Source organism: Gallus gallus, chromosome Z (assembly GCF_016699485.2).
Source record: "Gallus gallus isolate bGalGal1 chromosome Z, bGalGal1.mat.broiler.GRCg7b, whole genome shotgun sequence".
In the NCBI taxonomy this organism is placed as follows: domain Eukaryota; kingdom Metazoa; phylum Chordata; class Aves; order Galliformes; family Phasianidae; genus Gallus; species Gallus gallus.
Window position 1 is genome coordinate 77,591,063 of NC_052572.1, and position 20,584 is coordinate 77,611,646.

At 46.2% G+C, this 20,584-nt stretch overlaps 1 long non-coding RNA gene across 2 annotated transcripts; it reads right to left on the reverse strand.

Moving 5' to 3' along the window:
• Positions 1–16,889: 16,889 nt before the first annotated feature.
• On the reverse strand, positions 16,890–19,685 carry LOC121108405. Of its 2 annotated transcripts, none has more exons than XR_005842905.1 (5): positions 19,626–19,685; positions 18,832–18,960; positions 18,572–18,705; positions 17,718–17,841; positions 16,890–16,934 (listed from the first exon to the last, which is right to left on the reverse strand). It is a non-coding gene; the product is annotated as an uncharacterized LOC121108405 (long non-coding RNA). The 2 variants fall into 2 exon arrangements; XR_005842906.1 differs by lacking the exon at positions 19,626–19,685 and adding an exon at positions 19,105–19,161.
• Positions 19,686–20,584: the final 899 nt, after the last annotated feature.

The window sequence follows — 20,584 nt, forward strand, 5'->3', positions numbered from 1 at the left end:
AGAAGACCTACAAAAGCAATTGACGGAGCATAAGATGGCTGTTCTCCGTGCTTGTACAAAGGACAGAGATGCTCAACTCCTGACTGCCTATTGAGCACAAGAGGCTCTTGCTTCTAAGTCACATGAGGAGACAGTTTCCCACCCAAGCCCAGAGCCAAAGGGAAAGGCCTCTGACAGCGACACAGGGAAGCTGTTGACGTCCAGAAGCCACCCTGTGGAGGCCGAGCAGCTCAAAGCTGACGTTCCTGACTTGACTGCAATTGCGCCCAGGAGTCTGAAGCTCGTGCCTACCTGAAAGCCATGCTTGCCTCTCCACCAGGGGCTCTGCTCCTTTGCTGGCATATCAAGAACGCACACCAGATCTCCCACCTGCAAGAGATTGCAACATCAATCCCAGCTTCAGCACAGCTGGGAGGAAAGCACAGCTGGGATGACGCCATTCTTCTGCACTGCCAAAGAGCGCACAGCTTGAGAGCAATTGCACCGGGGCAGCTCTTCAGGCATTTCCCGTCGGAAAGCTGGGCTTGGAGGTACAAGAGTCACTGCCTTACGCACCAGACAGAATACAGTGCAAACATGCCAAATCAAAACGTCTTTTAGACATGGCTGAACTCCTCCCTGCATCCAACCCAGTGCAAGTCCTCTCTGGACCTGCATCTTCTGGGCTTCACCTCACAAAGCATTCTGAAGGTGTCTGAGAATATTCCTGATGCATTCACACGTTATACTCTTCTGTCTGTGACAACAAGGAACGCCTTCTTTTTCTGCTTACCTCCAAGGAGAGCTCATCCGCTGCCTGGGCAACGTAGCTCTTAATAACATGGCCAGCAGCAATAGCTGGAATATTAAGAGATGACTCCTCACGGACCAGCAGAGGCTTCCCCTGGTTCTCAGGCTGAAACAGAGAGCACAGGCCATGGTGAGGAGCTGAGGACAAACAAGGAGGATTTCAGGGTGCCATCTCGATGCCACTAGCAAGGAAATGAAGCTTTTAAGGCAGCTATTCAGTGACGCCAAGAGAGCCGGAAGGATGCTCTCTCTCTTGAAAAGCAGGAGAGCACACCGGTGGCTCATTCTGCTGGCTCAAGGCAGGGAACAGAGACCAAGCAGAGCTTCACACTGTACCTCCGTCAACGCCCGGTCAGGCCCACGGCTGATCTCGCTGCTCGCGATGCCCATCACAGCAGGCGCGACAAGCTGCAACAGAAAAGAATCACATTTCCTGTGCTCACACAGCACTGGATTGAGAGTCTTCTTCAGAACTACTCTCAGTTGCCCACTGGCGGAGGCAGGTGTTCTACAAACAACCACTGTGCAGTCTATTCAAACGGGACAGCCGTTGCAATACGCAGCATTGGACCAAGTCGCTGTCCCTCTGCTAGCAGATGGGGACTCTGGCACAAAGCAGCAGATGCATTTGCCCGCAGCACGCTGAGAGCACAGTAGCAGGCCAGGGAGAGGTGTCACTGCTGGGGCTGGAGCTGCTCCCCAGCCCCCGGCTCCCAGCAGCAGCCTCACCACCAGCGCCGGCCGCAGCCTTGCCCACGCATTTCCTCTGCCTGCATCTCTGCTGTGCTCCCTACAGCTGTCGGCCACACTCACACAGCCAAAGCATGCACGCCTGCGCCCCTGGCTCACGTTGTGCAGCTCTGCACAGAGTGGGGCTAGGGCTCTTTGCCTAAGGGATTGCCTTCCTTCACACTAGCTACTCCCAGCACTACAGACAGCACCCTGCCAAGGGCTGAGCTGGAGGGGAAGTGGAGAAAACCCACACGTTTTTTCCAGTGTCACATCCAAGATGGACGAGGCTGTGTTACTACACACGGTGCGACTAAACACAGGCTGCTGAACCATGGGGGGGGACAAAACGTGGCACGTACCTGGCAAGAGATCAGAACAAGGGAGAAGCAGATCCTCAAACCCGCAGCCGTTCCTTGTCACTTTGCTCTGATCTTCCACGAGCAAAAGCTGCACCAAGGGAGCAGGCGGAGGGTGGGGAGGGGAGGGAGAAAGAGCAGGTCAGTGAGCTTGCACAATTGAGCAAAGGGAAGAACCAGGGAAGAACCCTGGCACAAATGCCACCTTGATGGATGGCTTTGGAAGTGATGGCCTGGGGGAAAATGGCCTCTCACGGTCAAGACTAAACAATATGATCCTAGGAGCTCTGCCAGCCAGCAGTCCTCAAGGCCTCGCGGCCCACCCGTCTATCCCACACCGTCTCAGCTTACCTACAAGACGCTGCGCAAGACGGGATGAAGACAAAGGGACTCAATCAGTGCACAAGTGCAACAAGCCACGTACTCACGCCGAGCTCAAGCGCTCCAATGAAGGGAAGCAGCACGCGCTGCTCCTCCCCTCATTCTAGCCGCTTATGACATCACTAAGGGCCACCCGGCTGCTCCACCATGGATGGACAAGGTGGGGAGGCAAGACCACGTCACAAGACCACAGGATTCCAAAAGGGCACCCCAGCGTTCGAGAAATCAGTGCGTGGTTGGAATCTCAGCCAAATCCTGGAGAAGCTGGCATGGGGTTGGCGGGACCAAAGTGCAGGACCCGGCGCTTGGTCCTGTTGAGCCTCTTGCTGGGCCTATGGCAAATCCACACCAGGGTCCTTCTTTGCATCCACGGGCGGCTTAGAGCAGTCATCTCTTTCACCTGGATGGAAATAAAGGAAGAGAAACACAGCACTACTACCAGACTGCTTTGCCAATTTCTTTCCCGAGCACATTTTTGCCTTTTGGCTTCCATGACGACCTCATTTCCTCCTCCTGTTCTTGGGGGGAAGCTGCCCCCAGTGCCTGAGCTTCACAAGACAGCATGAAACATGACACTAAGACAAACGCTTGCCGTGGGTGCAGGGTGGCTGTGCTTTGCCAGGTATACTAGCGGGCTAGGAAGCGTCACGTGGCAGCTCCAGGCCCAGTCTGCATTCAGTCACTGTGGCCACAGCTGCTGCCTCACCGCCAGAACGTATCCGAGGATACAGATGGACGCAGGCACTCCTGCCCCTTCTGCAAAGCCCTCCTCTGCACTGCCCTTTATCTGCTGCTCGCTGCTATGTCAACCGGGCTCCCCTTTACAGCAGCCCTGGGATAAACACGATTGTACTCTTCCGTGCAGCAGCGAGCTCCAGGGATGAAGCAGCACAGAGGAAACCAACAGAATCTACTGCTGCTGAATCCACCAGCTCCTTCTGCCCACCAAGAGTAATACCAAAGCACAGAACACAAGTGGGATAAGCGCATCTCACACACGGACAAAGGGAATCAAAACAGCTACTTCGAGAGGTGCTCGTAGGGTAAACCCAGCCTCAGAGACACAAATGCATCTGGTTCCAGTAAATATGACGGCACATTGTTGATGAAACGCTGGTGCTGCTGCTTGGAGAGCACGAAGCATGCTGTGTTGACAGGCACAGCAGCGCGATGCCCAAGCTGAGCACGCAAACCTCCCCAGCACCCCTGGCCAATGCTGCCAGGGAAATGCACGACCTGCAGCCCCACACGGCTCGCTGCACGGACACTGGGGGGCTGTCTTAGTCTCAGGTGGGATCCATTTTTCTTCAGTGTCTGCTATGATGCTACAACAGTGAGAACACTCTCATGTTTATAGTTTCTGAGAAGCAGACCTGTACAGAGCCAAGGCCATTCTCAGCAAAGCTCTCAAGAAGGAGCTGGGAGGAAACCAAATGAGGACAGCTAATGTCAACGGGCCCAAGGGATATTCCATACCATATGACATCAAGTGGAAGGGGTTTTGGATGGGGTGGGAGCTCATCTCACTCTCTTCCTCTGCTTGCCCATTGCTTGGGAGGTGCTCAGCCACTGCTTCTACATCACTTCTTACATACATTCATATATATATATGTGTGTGTGTGTGTGTGCGTGCATCAATTACTTCTGTCCTTTTCTCTACCTTTGGAAAGAGATTTCTCTCAACGCATGAGTTCCACCTTCTTTTTTTTTCCCCCATAATTCTCTCCCCCATCCCACCGGGAAGGGGGGAGTAAGCAAAGGACTGTGTGGTGCTGAGCCACCCACCGGCTTAAACCACAACAGGGCTGTGTGGCAAGAAAGAAGCAAAGGCCACAGCTATGCACAGAAGCGTCCGGGAAGGGTTCAGCTCCAGAATGAAACCTGCACAAGTCAACTGAACAGATTCCAAGGAATTCATTGACATCTGACACAATTTGCAATGCCAGAAGCACTGCCATGCCAACAGCACCGTATTTGGAAAGCAGCACGTCCAAATCAGCCCCCTTGTCCTGCTCTACCCACTCAGCGCAACACAGAAATCAAACACACAAACTCTCTTGCTTTGGCTCACGGCAGCCATCAAGCCCATGCTTTAGTGACACAGAGAACTCCATCTCCACCTACTCCGTGTCTCGCTCAACACAAGCTCGGCTGGGAGCTGTCGCTCAGCCTGACACCACAAGTAGAAAAGAAGCTCACATAAGCAGATGCTCTTATCCACACGTGCAAATCTGGGGGCGAGGAATAAAAGGCTCACTGGGCCATGGGCAAAGGAGGGAGCAGATGATAGGCAGGAAACAGGAAGGAGTTCAAGACCAGCTCTCCTACACCAAAGACAGGGAGAGCTGAGTCAGCACCACGGGAGGACTTACGATACAGCTTGAGAGCTTACAGAGACCTGAGGTTGCCAAAGGAGGCCGCCAGGGTAACTCTCACCAGTCTTTTGCAGGGCTCTCACGGATGCTTGCAATGCTGACTTCCACTGCCTATGTCATCTGTAAAAAGCCCAGGTGACAAATGCTCAATTGGTCTGGGTAACGCTTCTATGCTTCCATGGTTAGGACTGAAACAAAAGGGAAAAAAAAGCATGAAGCCCTATGACATTTGCCTCTCTACTGCGTCTGTCAGAGTGCACCAGACTGAAGATACATCCAAGTCTGTGTTCCACACAGCTCCATCCCAGTGCCAAAAAGAAACATGGACAGTGATGTTTAGAAGATTCTTTGTGCAGATACAAGTGCAGGGTGCATGTGCATTCTCTACAGCAAGAAATCGCAATTTCTCAAGCAGTACGACTTATGGGACAGATGTCCCCCACTCCCGTTCCCCGCTATGTCCAGCACCGGGGGGGAAAGGAAGAGACACTGCCATCACCTACCCAGTCTTCTTGCAGGGCCTTCCAGACGCTCTCACATCACATGGAGAAGCGGCACAGCTCTCGTGGCACAAAGCTCAGAGAAGGCTGCAGAAATCAAGGTTGCCGCGAAGGTGCTGCTTTCAAACAACAGGACTTAGCGGGCACGAGACGGGAAAGACAAGGTTCCGGTTCAGAAGCCTCCAATCCCCGTGGATGTGGCTGTCTGCAAAGACCACAGCTGCCTGCTTTCCAGCAGGGGAACGCTCACCCAGCAAAGCACTCACCCAGCAGATGCCTTTCCTACAAGCACAGCATCAGCAACGTTGGAAAAGACCTCCATGATCATCCAGTCCAAACACCCACATACCACCACCATTTCCTTCCCACTAAGCCACGTCCCTCACTACAACATCGAGTGTCCCTTGAATACCTGCAGGGACAGGAACTCTATCACCTCCCTGGGCAGCCCGCTCCAGCGGCTGACCACTCACTGGGAGAAGGTCTTCACAACTAACCTCACAGCTTCATTGCTCTTCCCTGGACACACTTCAGGCTTTCAGGGTCCCCCTTTTAGTGAGGGGCCCAGAACTGAACGCACTGGAAAGCTGTGCCAGAAATGAGGAAAGATTCATTATTTCCCTGAGACCAGTTAGAGCTCTATCCACTTCGGAACACTACCTCCCTGTACATTCATAACAATATATGTATTTATACCTACAGAAATCTGTCTAAACTGGGTGGAGAGAGTATCCAATACAAACTGGCGAATCTTCCCAGCATAACATGGATCTTCATGCCTTTTTTGTTGTTGTTTTTGATGTTTCCCCTAAGAGTGTCTTATGGAAACAGATAGGGTTACTCATAGAATTAAGCACAGTTTGCTTTCATCGCGGTGAAGGCACAGGGCACATATATATATCATACATCATATAACACAGTTTTGCAACACAGCATCAAGCATCTCAGAAGTGAAATCCTTCCCTGTCTCCATATTAAGCGTTTAACAACAGCTGTGCAGAATTTCCAAAATGACGAGCCTTTCAGTTTTTTCCACACTTGGCATCATTTAATCACCCAGTTTACAAAACAGATATAAATCCTGGGGGGCTTTGCTTCATAACGGGACAGGTTTGGAGTGGGTGTGTTGCTAATTCAGAATGGTGTAAAGTTTCCCAACTTGTGAAAATGTACAAAACACATATTTGGAGACTACGGAAGGAGTCGCAACAAACCTGAAGCCTTTCTCCTCACGACTGCACCAAATAATTGATGTTGAAACCTCTCTCATCTGATATTCTCTTTTCAGTAAGGATATGTTTCATTACAGGATATTGTACGGCCTGGTGCTTTATTTCCGACCAGCACATCCGAAGTACTCGTAGTCACTATGGCAGCCGCCTGCGGGGGGTTTGAGCTGCGAGGCTGTGGGGAACGGTGCCTTTTGAGAACGGTGTTTTTCTGAGCGTTTTAACTTCAGCGGGTGGTTTTCTTCCTCGATGTGTCGAATGAACGGCGATGGAGAGCCCACAGAATTCCATCCGCCCCCGAAGCCCGTCATTATTGACAAGCAGAAGCAGAGAGAGGAGAGGAGGTAGAAGGGGTAGGCCGCGGTGGGGGCCGCCCTCAGATTCCTCAGGGCTCTGAGGCATTGGTACTCGAAAAGTGCGTGTCGGAAGGTGACAGAGACACGGGCCCTGCCTCTGCCTTTGCCTCACATCTCGAGGTCAGCTGGGAGCTGAGTGCAGGTATTCCTGTTTGTGAAATGGAATTCCTCTTGTGCTAAGCATTTTTCATGTCTCCGAAACCCACCTGCATTGCTTTAAGTGGCACAGTGTTTAAAGTGGCGGTGCTGCCTCTGAGAGGAGAGTGACGATGTGATACGTTGCACACTGGGGGTATTGGTCAACAGTTGGCTGCACGTACCCAGCAGTGTGCCCAGGTGGCCAAGAATGCCAGCAGCATCCTGGCCTGTGTCAGAAATAGTGCAGTCAGAAGGGACTGGTGAAGCGATCTGCCGGCTGTTCTCAGCACTGGTGGAACTGCATGTCCAGTACTGTGCTCAGTTTTGGGCCCCTCACTACAAGAAAGGCACTGGGGCTCTGGATTGCGTCCAGAGAAGGGCAACAGAGTGGTGAAGGATCTGGGGCACAATACTGTGGGAGTGTCTGAAGGAGCAGGGATTGTTCAGTCTGGAGGAGATTCAAAGGAAACCTCATTTCTCTGCACCACTACCTGAAAGGAGGTTGTGGCTGCGTGGGAGTCAGCTTCTCCTCCCAAGGAGCAGCAGCAGGACAAGAGGTGATGGCCTTCAGTTGTGCCAGGGGAGGTTCACGTTGGATACTAGGAAAAATGTCCTCTCGAAATGCCCAGGCAGGTGGTGGAACTGTTGTCCCTGGAGGTGTTCAAGCCATTCTCTGGCTCTGAGGCCAAGTCTCCATGCTGTCTGAAACACAGTGACCCCGTGCAAATAATCTGTTGGTAGTGGCCCTCTGGCCAGTACTGTGTCAGGAAGCGTGCCTTCAACTTAGCTGCCAGACAGTTGAACTCCAGAGCATAAGGAGATTTCTATGGCACGGTATAATTCATCGGAGCAGAAAAGAGTTTTAAGAGTCCCCTTAAGCTTTGCCAACACAAGATAACCACTTGAATGTGGTGTCTCCTGTAGGCTCTCTTCAGCTGCTTGTAAAAAACAGTAGGAAAAAAATTATTATCTTTTACTATCAAGTGATGAAAAAAGTGTTTTTTTTTTTCATCTGTGTCTCATTTAGACCATGAAGAAATTCCCGTAAACAAGGCAGGAGTTTAATTTTTTAGTGGGAACGTAGGCGATAATTTAGTTAACTTTCTGACTGATACAGGGATTATATCAGGATGGTGAGCAGTCACCTGGGGTTTCTGCAGGGCTCCATTTCAGAGCCAGATGGAGGACTCCATCACGGGAGGGTCAGGGTGGAAAAGCTTCTGCACCAGAGGTTGACCATGCACAAAATATGCCAGAGTTCAAGGAGCCTTTGGACACCACTCTCAGACATAGTGTGGCTGGTTTTATGTGGAGGCAGGGGTTGGTTTTATGTGGAGGCAGGGGTTGAACTCCTATGATCCTTGTGAGTCTCTTCCAAGTGGCCATTCTACAGTGGCCTGGAAGGCTGTTAAACAGCTTTTGGTTATGTTAGTTATCAAGGTGACACAAGCATGTAAAATTTGGTACCTAAATGCTACTCCTGTTGGGAAAGAACATTCATAACCAAAGTACCTGCCTTCCTCAGTATGTAACTTAGGAGACGTGCAAGGAGTAACGGCCTGCAGATGCCTCTGTATTACACTGTGCAGACAGAACAGCCAGCGCTATGGAAACTTAATGCTACTGATGTGGGGGTGGAAGGAGCAGTTAGCAAGATGTGCATCTCAGGAGGTCTGGCAGACTGGTAAAAGAATGCTATCCAACTTAGCTTACCGGGAAAAGGAGGAACGGCTGCTGTCCTATTCTTCTTTCCTTAGTAAGTAACAGAGTTAGAAGCGTAGAAGAGAGTTAACAGCATATCAACTTAAGGACGGTGTAATAAATCAGTGTTATTTAGGAATATGGACAAACATAACAGCCACACAGCCCCAAATCCCTTTTCTCCCACTGGTGTCCAGTAGTCCCTTAGTTTGCTGACAGATCGGGCTGCTCTCTTCTCTTAAAGCAGCACTTGTCTCACTGCTTTGCTTCACAGTCAGAATTCTGACCTTCTGACCTTTTAATACCTTTTTTCTTTTTTTAAAAAAATCTTTCCCTCTAGCTGCAGGTCAGAATGAAACCTCAACCATGGTCAAAACGGTGGGAGAGGCCGAAATACAACATAAAAGAAAAAAAAAATTGAGCTACCTGAGAAAAAAAATGAAGGAAGCACAGAAGTGGAAGCAGCCCTGGCTGGAATTCGATATGCTGCGAGAGTACAATACTTCAAAAATAGTGGAAAAAATATGGAGGGAAGCGAGTGAAGAGCTGAACAAATAACAGCTTTGAGTTCAGTGTAAGAACTGTCAGTTTTCAAGTTTCGTATGCAAATAAAAGACAGTGAAATTTCAGCAGTTCTTGTCTGAATGTTAAACTGTACCCTCCTGAAAACAAACATTCCCTTTTCTGACCAGTGTTACAGTGTGTTCAGCCCTGCTTCTGCCTTCCCTTCTAAATCACAGCTAATAGAAGGGGTTTGCAGTTATTGTGTTGTCACTTCCAAATAACTGTTTCTTCTGCCTTTGCCAAGTAGACAGGGGCCAATTGTGAAAATGCTTCGCTCAGAAGGTTCAGAAGGGGGCTATGGCAGGGAAGCAGATGTACAGAAGCCCAGCTGGACAATCTGAGAGTAAGTGCTGCTTAGCTGTCCTGTAAAGGCACTTTTGAAATGACATCTGATAAAGCACCAATAGTAACCTGACAACAAAGCAGTAATACCAACGTTTTGAAACCAGCTTGCAAGAATGAAGCCAGATTAGCTGTTACTCCAGTCAGATTGTGTGAATGGGTGCAAGGTTCACCACAAAGTGGCACGGTAGGTTCTCAAAGATACTCAACTGGGATGGGGCTTCTGAGCTCCAGTAAAAATCGCCTTCCCCTGCTTACCAGTCATGACAAGTGACGTCTGCAGCCACTGGAAGAAGCCTCTACAGAGGTAAAGCGTGATAGAACCTATTCCAATTTCATAGCAGCACAAGACTAATTTCTTTGGGAGCAACTTTCCACATGAATAAGGAAGCAGAGGAGACAAAAGCAAGCACGGAGATCACATGCTTCAGCTGATTACCCATCAGTTGTATTTTCTTTGCACTCAGGAAAGTAGAAGTGCACAATTACTTACAACAGAACTCCTAAATCCTGCAGATAATGAAGCGCCAGCAGTGCCACAGTTTTTGTCCATACTTCACATAACATTCCTGTCGTGTTCAAGACTTGAAAGCGTTAAGTCTCATTAACACAAAAACATCTTTACTTTTCAAAAGAATTGCTTTGCTTTTATTTTAAAAGTCATTGTTGTCTATAACACTGATGAATGCTATTTACAATTAAAACAGTTTACAAAAACACATATTCTGTAATAAAAAACAACAGAAAAACCATAGGGAATAAAAGCCCCCAAGAGTTAAATGGAAGACCCATACATAACATTTTAGAGAAGCAGGCAATAGAAAACTTAGCAGAATTTGTGACGCACTGCTGTTTCTACAGTAAAACATCCTTTTTATTCTGCAGCAGTAATATTTACTGCACATATACAAAGTTACACAACATTAGGAATCTAACACGGGTACAATGAGATGAGGTTTAATGGGTCTTCCAGTGAAGCAAAAGGTAAATGTCCTTAGAGAGCCAATTACTAGAAGGTACCTGGAGTTGTTGTTCTGCTTGTCTGATAAATGAGGGCGGGTGACAACTCCAAGTCTGTGCACAAAGTCCCGTCTGTATCTCAAGTACAAAGCTCCACTACAAATCATACTCTGGAGAAGAGCAAGCGTAGTTAAGACGTTCTCCTGTGCAACTTCTTACCTTCCTGAACAGCCGTTTACCATCAGTAGATGTTCATAGATCAGACTTCTCACTGCACACAGAATTCCTGCTTCTGCGTCAGGGTCAAAAAGCTATGAAGAACTCACTGTGAGTTTCGTAGAGTTATCTCATTAAGTGGACGATAAGTTAGAGTTCAGTGACTCCCGAGTCAGAGTGATTTGGTGTGGTACTGAAAACAGCTTGTGAAGTTGTCTGCTCACCAGCAGTGGTAACGTTACAGGCACTTACTGCAGTCATCCTTCCCAAAAGAACAAAGCAATGAGGCTTCGTCATATTTCAGAACACCTGCACTTCACACTGACCATTGTGATTCTATCTAGGAGTAGATGGCATCAGAAGACAGTTGGAAAAAAAACAAAATATTTCACAGTAAAACAACTGTAGACAGTCCACTCATTAAACGTTACCACTTTTTTTAGAGTGAGCATCAGGCTTGTTTCAGTAAAAGAACTGCTGCTTCAAAGAAATCCTTATTTCCTGATCACAGATTTAAGATGTTCCCGTTTGCACTCTTCTATGAGCTCTTCAGCAATACGCAGAGCCTTGACTTTCACCAACAGGAGAACAACTTCTTCAGTTTCATCACTATTACAAAAACAAGTTGATATAGCAACATATTCACACCTGACTTCAAAATCAATAAAGCTAAAACGTGCCTTGAGCTACACTGACCACTAACTGCACCCAACATCTAGAGCCTCAAACTAGCCTGAACTAGTACTGCAAAAGCGATCCATTTTACATTATGGATTGCATCTTTAGTTGTACGTAGATGTTGGAAGTACATCACTGAAAGTGTTAAATGCATGAGGCTTGAGGAATTTAAGAATCATAGAATCATTAAGGTTGGAAAAAAACACAAAGATCATCTAGTCCAACTGTCAACCCAGCACCACCATGCCCACTGAACCACGTCCCTAAAAGAAATACTAACATAAAGAATATGAGGAAGTGCTGCATCCCAAAGAACATGTTGTTTGTTACCTGTGGTTATTCCTGTGAAGCATACGTGCTCACTGAACCAAATGCTGGCAGAAGTTCACTGACTCGGGGAGAGTTGACCCACTTCAATGATTTTGGAACCATCTTTCTGGGAAGCATGCAACCACCTGTTCACCCAGGGAGTATTCTGAAAGAAAAAAATAGAAAGAAAAAAAAAAGGCTTTCAATAACACTAAGTCACACCACTTCTGGCAGACTTCTCCTTTTGGCTAGTTCAGTTATTACTGGCAGTGTTTACTCTTCAAAAAACAAAACCATCATTTTAAGCAGTTATTCCTAAAAGCCTGGGAACAAATGCTTGCTTTGAAATTCTTTTATACACCAAGGTCATTAAAAAACAAAGAAACAAACAAAAAAACAACTTCAAATGTTAAATAATTACACTTCAGACTACATCTGTCCCCATGGAAATAAGACCTTTCACCTCTTTATACTTCTCTATGTTTTCTGGCCCTGGTGGTGTGTTGAAGAGGTTCAGAAGAAGGTACCGATTCAGCAGCTTGCTCAGTCCCACACCACGGACTGTGTCTTCCTGTACAGTCCCATCCCAAAGGAGAACCTTGGAGAGCAGCTGCAGTAATGGAGAAACAGAACATGCATATCTGATGGCTGAGGGTGCGTTAGAACCTCCTTTTTAAACTTAAAAGATACCATGTCCATCCAATCTCAGTACTCAAAAAACAGGATTTATTCTCTCCAAACTGTCAGAAGATCCCCAACATAAGCACATTTTCAACCATTCTGCACATCACCACTTCTAAAGAGAAGACTGACAGTGAGGATGGAAAACAAACTGAAAGGAGAAAACTTCAATCTGCAGTGGAAAGACCACCTGGTCTCGCTTTTAGAAACATGTATTTGACAGGACATTTAAGTCAGGCAATACACAATCTCAGAAGGGTGATACCAGAATATTATGTGCTGTTTCGTGTCTGCCAGGTATCAGCACTAAGCTCCCTCTTGTCTTCTCTGCATCTGTCCATGACAAACCCTTACACAACAGCTTGCCCCAGGAGTGAATATGGCAAGTCCTCAACATTCCCAAATTCCCCGATTTCTCTACAGGAATGTGCAACATGGCAGCAGGAAGCCTCTGCAGAGCTGTCACCATGGCCTCGTTAGCACACACAGCAGGGGAACTGGGACGTTAATGTGTTTTCCTGCATCTAAACCTCATCTTTAGTACGAATCCAAATACACTCATAGAGGAAACAGATCTAAGAGGGAAATGAATCACAGGCATTCAGACATTCCTAACTCAGCACTTTAGATTGAATAAAGCTATACTAATACGCTTATACGCACATGCAGGGATTCTATTCTACAAGAGCAACATGGGCACCGTATGCACATACTGAGGAAACAGACCTATCCACAGAGTGCCAATGACTGATCTCATGGAAGGTTAGCAGGAACAGATGATGAAATTAAAGTCTCTTGACTACGTATCAGAGGTGGGTGAGCATAAATAGCTCACTGACGAAAACAGCTAACCTTCCTATTAAAATACATTAAACTCTCAGGAATCAGATTTGACTGAAGATACATTTCCTCAAAGACGACAGTCTACTTTTAACTAAAATGCTTTTCACAGACAAGATCGGTGTTTTTTCTTTACCTCAACAGCTGACCAAAACCGTCTGCCTTGGAATTTTGAACATGGCGATGATTTGTCTTCCACAGTGCTGGTCAGAAAAAGAGGAAGAGGAAATAAGGATTTTGTTTGACCTGAAAGTAAGACAAACAGACAATTCATCTCTTAAACACCGATGAATTACAACTATGGAGTTCTTTCATATGAGGAAACAGCTGTTAACTGAAACTCCTTGCAATACCCAATGGAAATTGCAGTTGGAAACACTCGAGTATGTGTTTAATGGATTCTCAGCAGAACAGCACTGCTTGTAACCAGACAAACATGCTGCAACAGGCTTAGCAACACTCTTCTCCCAGCTGTGTCTTAACCCCACACCTACCAGACTCTTACCAGTTATCCTCTCTCTAAGAGCGTCCAGCAGTAAGCATCAGCAATATCAACTACTTCAGGAAAGAAAGGAGGAGTCAGGAGTAGAAGGGGGAGCAGACCACCACAAATAACACAAGCCCTCAGATACTCCAAGTGAAGATCAGACTCTGGGCTGTGCCTCATAAACTAAGAACTTTCCATTTATGAAAGCTTTTAGTTACAGGAGCAAAAAAAGCACTAAGTTGACTGCGTAGTTACTCTTGTCAGAAAGAGTTCATAAACATCAATGTTTGGTAACTATTCCTACAATGAAACAGTAGAAGGCATATTTGTTCCATTTGCTCATGGATGTCTACAATATATTTCACCCACGCTTCTTTGGGAAAAGGTACAGAAAAATAGAACAAAGGCTAAAAAAAGAGGTTAGGTTGCAGGTAGACTTGGTGGTCTTTAAGGTCTTTCCCAGCCTGAGCAGTTCTATGATTCTATGACTAAAAATAACAATTTTAAAAAGTAAAAAAATAAAGTCCCAGAGACAGCTTACCTTTTCGGATACAGAGGGCTAAAGACATCTCTTTCAGGCATCTCTTTCAGGTCTGTAGAATTCTGCTGAAAGATCATTCCCGTTAGTTGTTCAGCTGTCAGGATTGAGAGAAAAAGCTCCACGCAAAAATTTATCTAATGATACCAAAAGATTCCTATTTAACAATTTCACATGGATTCTAATCACGGAATGGACCAAAGCAGCAAGCTAAAACTGAATGTAAAGCTAGATTTCAGAGGGTAGGGTTGTCAAAATGTCAGCAAACAGCCCCACATTAATAAAGATGCAAGTGATTCATACGCAAGCAACCTGACAAGAGGAAAAGATGTCCTCCTTTTAGTTAACAACACTTATCTCAAGCTCTGGAATGCCTCTGTAACCCACGGCAAAGCTCCTGTACAGAAGTCTTCCCTGCAAGCAGCATGCCCCCGTCCTGTCATACTTTGAGATGCCAGAAATAGCCACAGGTCTTGCCAGTTAACAAAGATGAGTTCATCAGAGTAGACAAGTTTGCAAAGGCAGTACAGACCAGAAACGTAGCGGAGCACCGCCTACCCAGAAGCCCAGAGAGCAGAACACACGAACACACACACACAATTTTCACAAAAATAAAGTCTGGTGATGCACCTACCTCAAGGGGACTCCAATTTATTAACTGAACTCTGACTAATGGATTTAAAAGCTTAGGCAGACAAAAACTGATGTAAGCATCACAGTAAGAGCCGGGAAACTTCTCTTTCCGCTCCTGGAATTTCAACAGGATTTTTCTGATGTCACAACAATCTGTATGGACATCTTCAAAGATTGTCTTACTCTCCTCTAAAACGTTATCTATGGATAATATTCAATAGGAATAAGAAGAAACAATCACAGAATTTATTGAGGCATAAGCTGAACAGTTCATGCACCTACAGAACAGAAGAAATATCTTTATGATAACAGCATTTGTGCTCCATCTTTCACACCTCTTACACTGAAATGGGTTTTAAAACCAGCACTTTTTCAGGAAAAAAAGAGAGACAGAAGACCACAAAAAGACTTCTGCGGTTTCGAACAACTGCACAGATTTAAATACCCATTACATTTCATATTTTGTATGCCTCTTAAAAGCTCAGACAGGAAAATCCTCCTTCTGTTATTCAGCAAATACGCATCGTGCCTCTCCCAGCTCCTCGTGACCTGCTCACTAAGGCAGTTCAAATCTCAATTTCAGATACATTCCAACTTTGGACAAAAAACTGATTAAACTAAAGAAGCCTATAGTCTTCTATATTCTATCTATTCTTCCTTAGGCATTGGTCAGAATTGTTTAAATGCATTAATTCTATGCTGTAGAAAATAAACGATATACCATTCAAAAGGAGCATTTCTTCACTCTCCCTTGAAAATCCTTCTCAACATGGGAGGAATTTTGCTCTCATATCCTGACCAACCTTTGCTCTTCTGGAATTCAGTCACCTCTGTCAGAGCCAGTTCTTCATCACTCGGCATGCCTTCGTGGTGACCAGCTGTTTGTGAACGCTCTCTCAGCTGCCGCCTGCAAGTCCTGCATTCTGTAATGAACTCAGGTGAGTTATTCACCATGTACATACGTAAAAGAAAGCTCAGTGATATACTAAGAACACCCGGTGAGAGCAATAGCCTAAGGAAACACAGTGAGGAAGCAGAAGTAAGTATGCAACCCTAGAGACACAGATTGTAACAGTAAGGTACTTTGTGAGCTGCCAAAGGACATTAAAAGCATCTCTAACGACCTTCACTTCACCACATTCATACTAGGAACTCCCCCCACCTGAAACACCAAACATCTAACATGGTACTCCATACTAGCCCTGCCAGAGGTAGTCTGTAAGAAACGACTGCGCTCTCAACAGTCCGTCATCTCAGTTCTATGTAGCTTATGCAACAACTTGCATAGAAACTGTGACTGCATCCAAGTCTCACTGCGGCTAAAAAACGTTAGTCCTGGCACCACATACCATAAGAGCATGCAAAATCAACAAGAAAATTATATTTATACCTATCATTTGCATAGCATACCTCTTGTATGTAATTATTGACATTACTTAACGTTAAAGGTTAACAGTTTGCTTCAAGCAAAGTTTTATTATGTCATTTTTCAACCAGTAAAACTCTTAAGTCCTTACCTGTGCCTAAACAGTGATGAGTCAAGGCACCAACGCAACTGGAACGGTTTCAGAGCTCGCAGTAACTTAAGGTCAGCAGCAGACCCTGACGTTCAAAATGTAGCGCCTGGCCTACGCTGATAACAGAGGAGAGGTTAGATGTTCTGATGCACCCACTGCCACCCCACCAGCAACAATACCACCTGCCTATTTTTGTCATCTGTGCAATAATCACAACAGTGTATTCCTATATATAATCACAATATCATTTATTCCAACAGCAGGGAAAAATCTACTTTCAGTTTCGTGAACGGTCTCACTTCAACTTATGTTAAATTAATAGTACCTATTAACATTCAGATTCCAATCAGAATGAAGAAAACCCCCCATTAACAAATGGGTGGTTTCCATATACCTTGAGCTTTGGAAAGGAAAGGCATTTTTGCACATGTGTGTATCATCTCGCTTAGTAACTGCAAGGATTTACCTTCATCCCTGTGTAAGTAACAGGAAGCAGATACACACTTACTACAGTTAGATGTAATTATACGTACCTTCAATGCTCACACATTTTCAGAAGCTTAATCTTTTCATCACTCTCCAGTCCATCATTACTTGGTTTGCCATTCCCAGCTACCAGAAGACAGGAACAAGACAAAGAGGTGAATGCAGAACACTGATTCTGCTTCTGCTCTTCATTTGGAGACTAACCAAAGTAAGTAGAACCTCCTGATGAAAAATTCACAGTGTCCAGTGTAAAGCACAGTCAATATTATCAGTGAACGGTATCAATATTATCAGTAGGACGGCTGTGGCTGCTCCCTCGTGCAGGGGGATTGCCAGGTCACAGTCTGAACCGGGAGGTGAGCACCTGAGTGAGCACAGGGAGGGACCCCAGATCTCTCTCCCCTTCCTGGTGACGATTCCAGCCGTGCTTCCCAGAGTGCACACACACTCAGAGTCTGCATGCTTTGCACCCACCCCACCTGCACACCAGTTAGAACCAGAAAGGGCTACATCCCCGAGCTCACTCTTCTCAAGCTGTTGCCAGTTATCAGTCAGTCCTTCCTTGTCCTCCTGTTCTACAGTGCCTGCGTCCCAAACAACCTAATATCTACTGGAAAACTGACTCAGTTTCTCTTTTCAAGTACTGATAGACAGCCACTGAGATCAGTAATTCAAAACTGACCGAGCATTTGGTCATGCTATATTCACTATTCTACCACGGAGAAGTGATACTACGCGTCCTACTTCGGTAAGGATTTCAACTAGGACATCTAGTACAGTATGCCCACTGACAACAGGGAGGGAGAAAACATTACACATGAAAATAAAATATAATCCAAGAATTAACTGTGTGTTTCTACTTAAAGAATGAGATTTCAGTAAGAAAGTAACTGGTAACTTCATACTAACTTGTCAGACGCTGCATATAAGTAGATTCCGTTTCCAGCTCATCTTGCCTTCGCTTCAGTACCGACACGGCTCGCTGCTGGAGAAGTGCACGTACAGCAGATTCGAGCTCAGTTATGTATTTCAGCTGAAATATGGTAAACAGCAATCGGGTTTGAATAAAACAAATGAAAGAACAGTTTTCACAGGCTTTCAAGCATGACGGTGAGATGACGACAAGAGCATTACAGTCTGAAAAGCAAGAGCCTGCTCACTGCAGGTTTTTTCAGGCTGTTTAAGACTGAAAGCCACAAACTGAATGCCGATTGCCTATTACAGGACTACCTAAGACCCTTACCAAAAGCATTCAGCGGGACACTATTGAAGCAAACTGATTGTACCAATCTGCCTTTGAACACCTCGCCATCACAGGAAACATCTCAACGAAGCCTTGTACAGTTATGTACAGTTACATAAAAAACACCTCAGGCTGCAGCACAACTCACAGTAGTCAGTAGACCTTCATCGAGGCCAAACTTTGTGCAGCATCTTCCAACCTTCCATCTTTTTTTTTTATTTTCTATTTTTAATAGTTAAGGTTTGCAGTTAAGGAAAGCAACACAGCAGATAACATAGACAAATCCTCACACAACCCAGCTAAATACCAACTCAAACCTAATGTAAAATCCTTATTACTAGTCACATGTTGCAAAGCAAATACATTTTGAGATCCCAAAACTGCACGCAAGTCCCACCTCTCATACAGCTTTAGGACACCCTGGTTACTACACCTGAAGAAAACTTCTTCCAATAACATTCTGTTTTTCTCCATCACAACCCAGGTGAGCCCACAGCTCAAGCCAGCGTACATATCCTACCTTAATCATTTTAGGTTACTGTGAGGGGTGGTCTGTTCCTCCTTTGTTTCCTGTGACACTCAAGTTTCTGATAGAATTGACTCATAACTGGTCATCTCTCATCATCAATTCCAAATAAGAAATCTCATTTTTGCCTGGAAAAAATGCAGGTTCGTCATCTTAAAGAAATGGGTGGCAGCGAAGGGAAGGAAAACACGCGTACTTCTTCATTGAAACAGTTTACTAAGTTCTCTAGGTATGTTCTCATGCCCCTGTAGAACCTGTAATTCATAGCAGCATCTGAAGGCTTCTCTCATTCCTGGGCAGTTATCTTTGGACTGTCAACGCTCTCCACGTGTTTCTCATACTCCCTCTGGTGGGCACGGGGCACATCCTGCAACGATGCCATCCTAAAAAAGAACACACTCAGACAATTAAAACCACGACAAGTCAACAGTTAACGCATTCCTGAACATTTTCTGCTTAAAACAAAGCACAAAATCCTTGCTAATAGCAGCACCTGCATCGGAGCAAAGAAGAACTGCAAGACTTACCCATACCAACATTTACAGAAGCACTGTGTGTGGACAAGATTCATGCTTTGGAAAACATCAAATGTCACTGACGTAGTGGTAGTTCTGAAGGTACCCCCACTGACATTTTACCCATATTCCTCTACACAGCACGCTCCTAAAGAGCATAATATGGCAAGTGTAGTGACGTTACACTGCATAGATTCTACCCAAGTTGATGTGGGTCGGAATACAGCACACATCAGTGCGTCCCACTTAATTTATACCAACTTAACATCACCAAGCTATTACTACCAGACGTGTTCTCCCTCCCCTTCTTGTTACTTTCCAAATAGGTCTCCCACTCTTCATAGTCTTTCACATTTGATTGTACGTGAACTCCCCACATCACTTCATTCATTTCATTCAGGTGATCAAGGCCAAAAAAAAGAAAAAAAAAAAAAAAAAAGCATAGAATTCCACAGAAATATTTAGTCCACTTCAGTGGAAATTCTTTGAACACAAGCAGGCCAGCAGCAGTCTGTACAAAAGAGTATACATACACAGAGGTTCACACAAGTGAACGGCAGATGTTTGTGTTTCAGCTGCACGATGGTACGTGTTTCCGCGGTCTCTGGCGCCCCCGCGTGGCCGATCGGCGGAATGGCGGCCGCGTACGTTCGGTGCCGCCGTGGAAATAGATGAGGGGCAGCCTGGTTTAGAAGGAGGAGATCGCTGAGCCGGCGGTCCGAGAACCGGCAGCTCGCCCGCACGCGTAGCGCTTAGGAGCAACAGTTGCTGGTTTGGAGTCGTCGGGCGCATGCTCGCTGTGACCTGGAGGACTAATCACAATAGAGAGCGGCGGATGAGCTGCACAGAGCGGTCACGAAGCCACTTCCGCATTCCTACGCGCACGCGTTGTGCCGCCTGCAGGACTGAGCAGCGGACAGCGGCAGTTCCGCGCATTGGCCACGAGGTGGCGGCAGAGACAGCGGAAAGAACCTCGACGGGATCGAGGGCGTGCTAAGAGCTTTACAAAATGAAAATAATAATAATAAAAAACAAAAGATAAAAAAATTACTTTTTGCCAGCATCTGTTGCACTGTTCTGCAATATTCACATGCCACAATTTAACTGCCCAGTACATTTAACGACAACAAAATTAAAGCACGTTGGCAGAAAGCAGAGCGCCATATTGGTGTTCACTCAGCCTCTGTCTTCTTCGTGCTTTAATGTATTTCACAGCTACCTAATGTAAATCACAGCTACCTCTGGAAGACAGCCCGAGAGCTGTGCAGGTCCATCAGGCTCAGCTGCAGCTTTTCATCTGCCCTTCTCTGGCCCTCCTGCAGCTGGAGAGAGAGCACAGGAGGGCACGTGGGATGCAGACCCTCCCCAGTCGGCCGCAGCAGTCGCTCCTGCCAGCACTCCCTTTCCCCCACGTCTTTCCCATTGGACAGTCTGGAGCCCTGTGTGGCAGAGGAGGAGAGAGCTGCAGGCAGAGGGAAAACGGGCTGCTGGG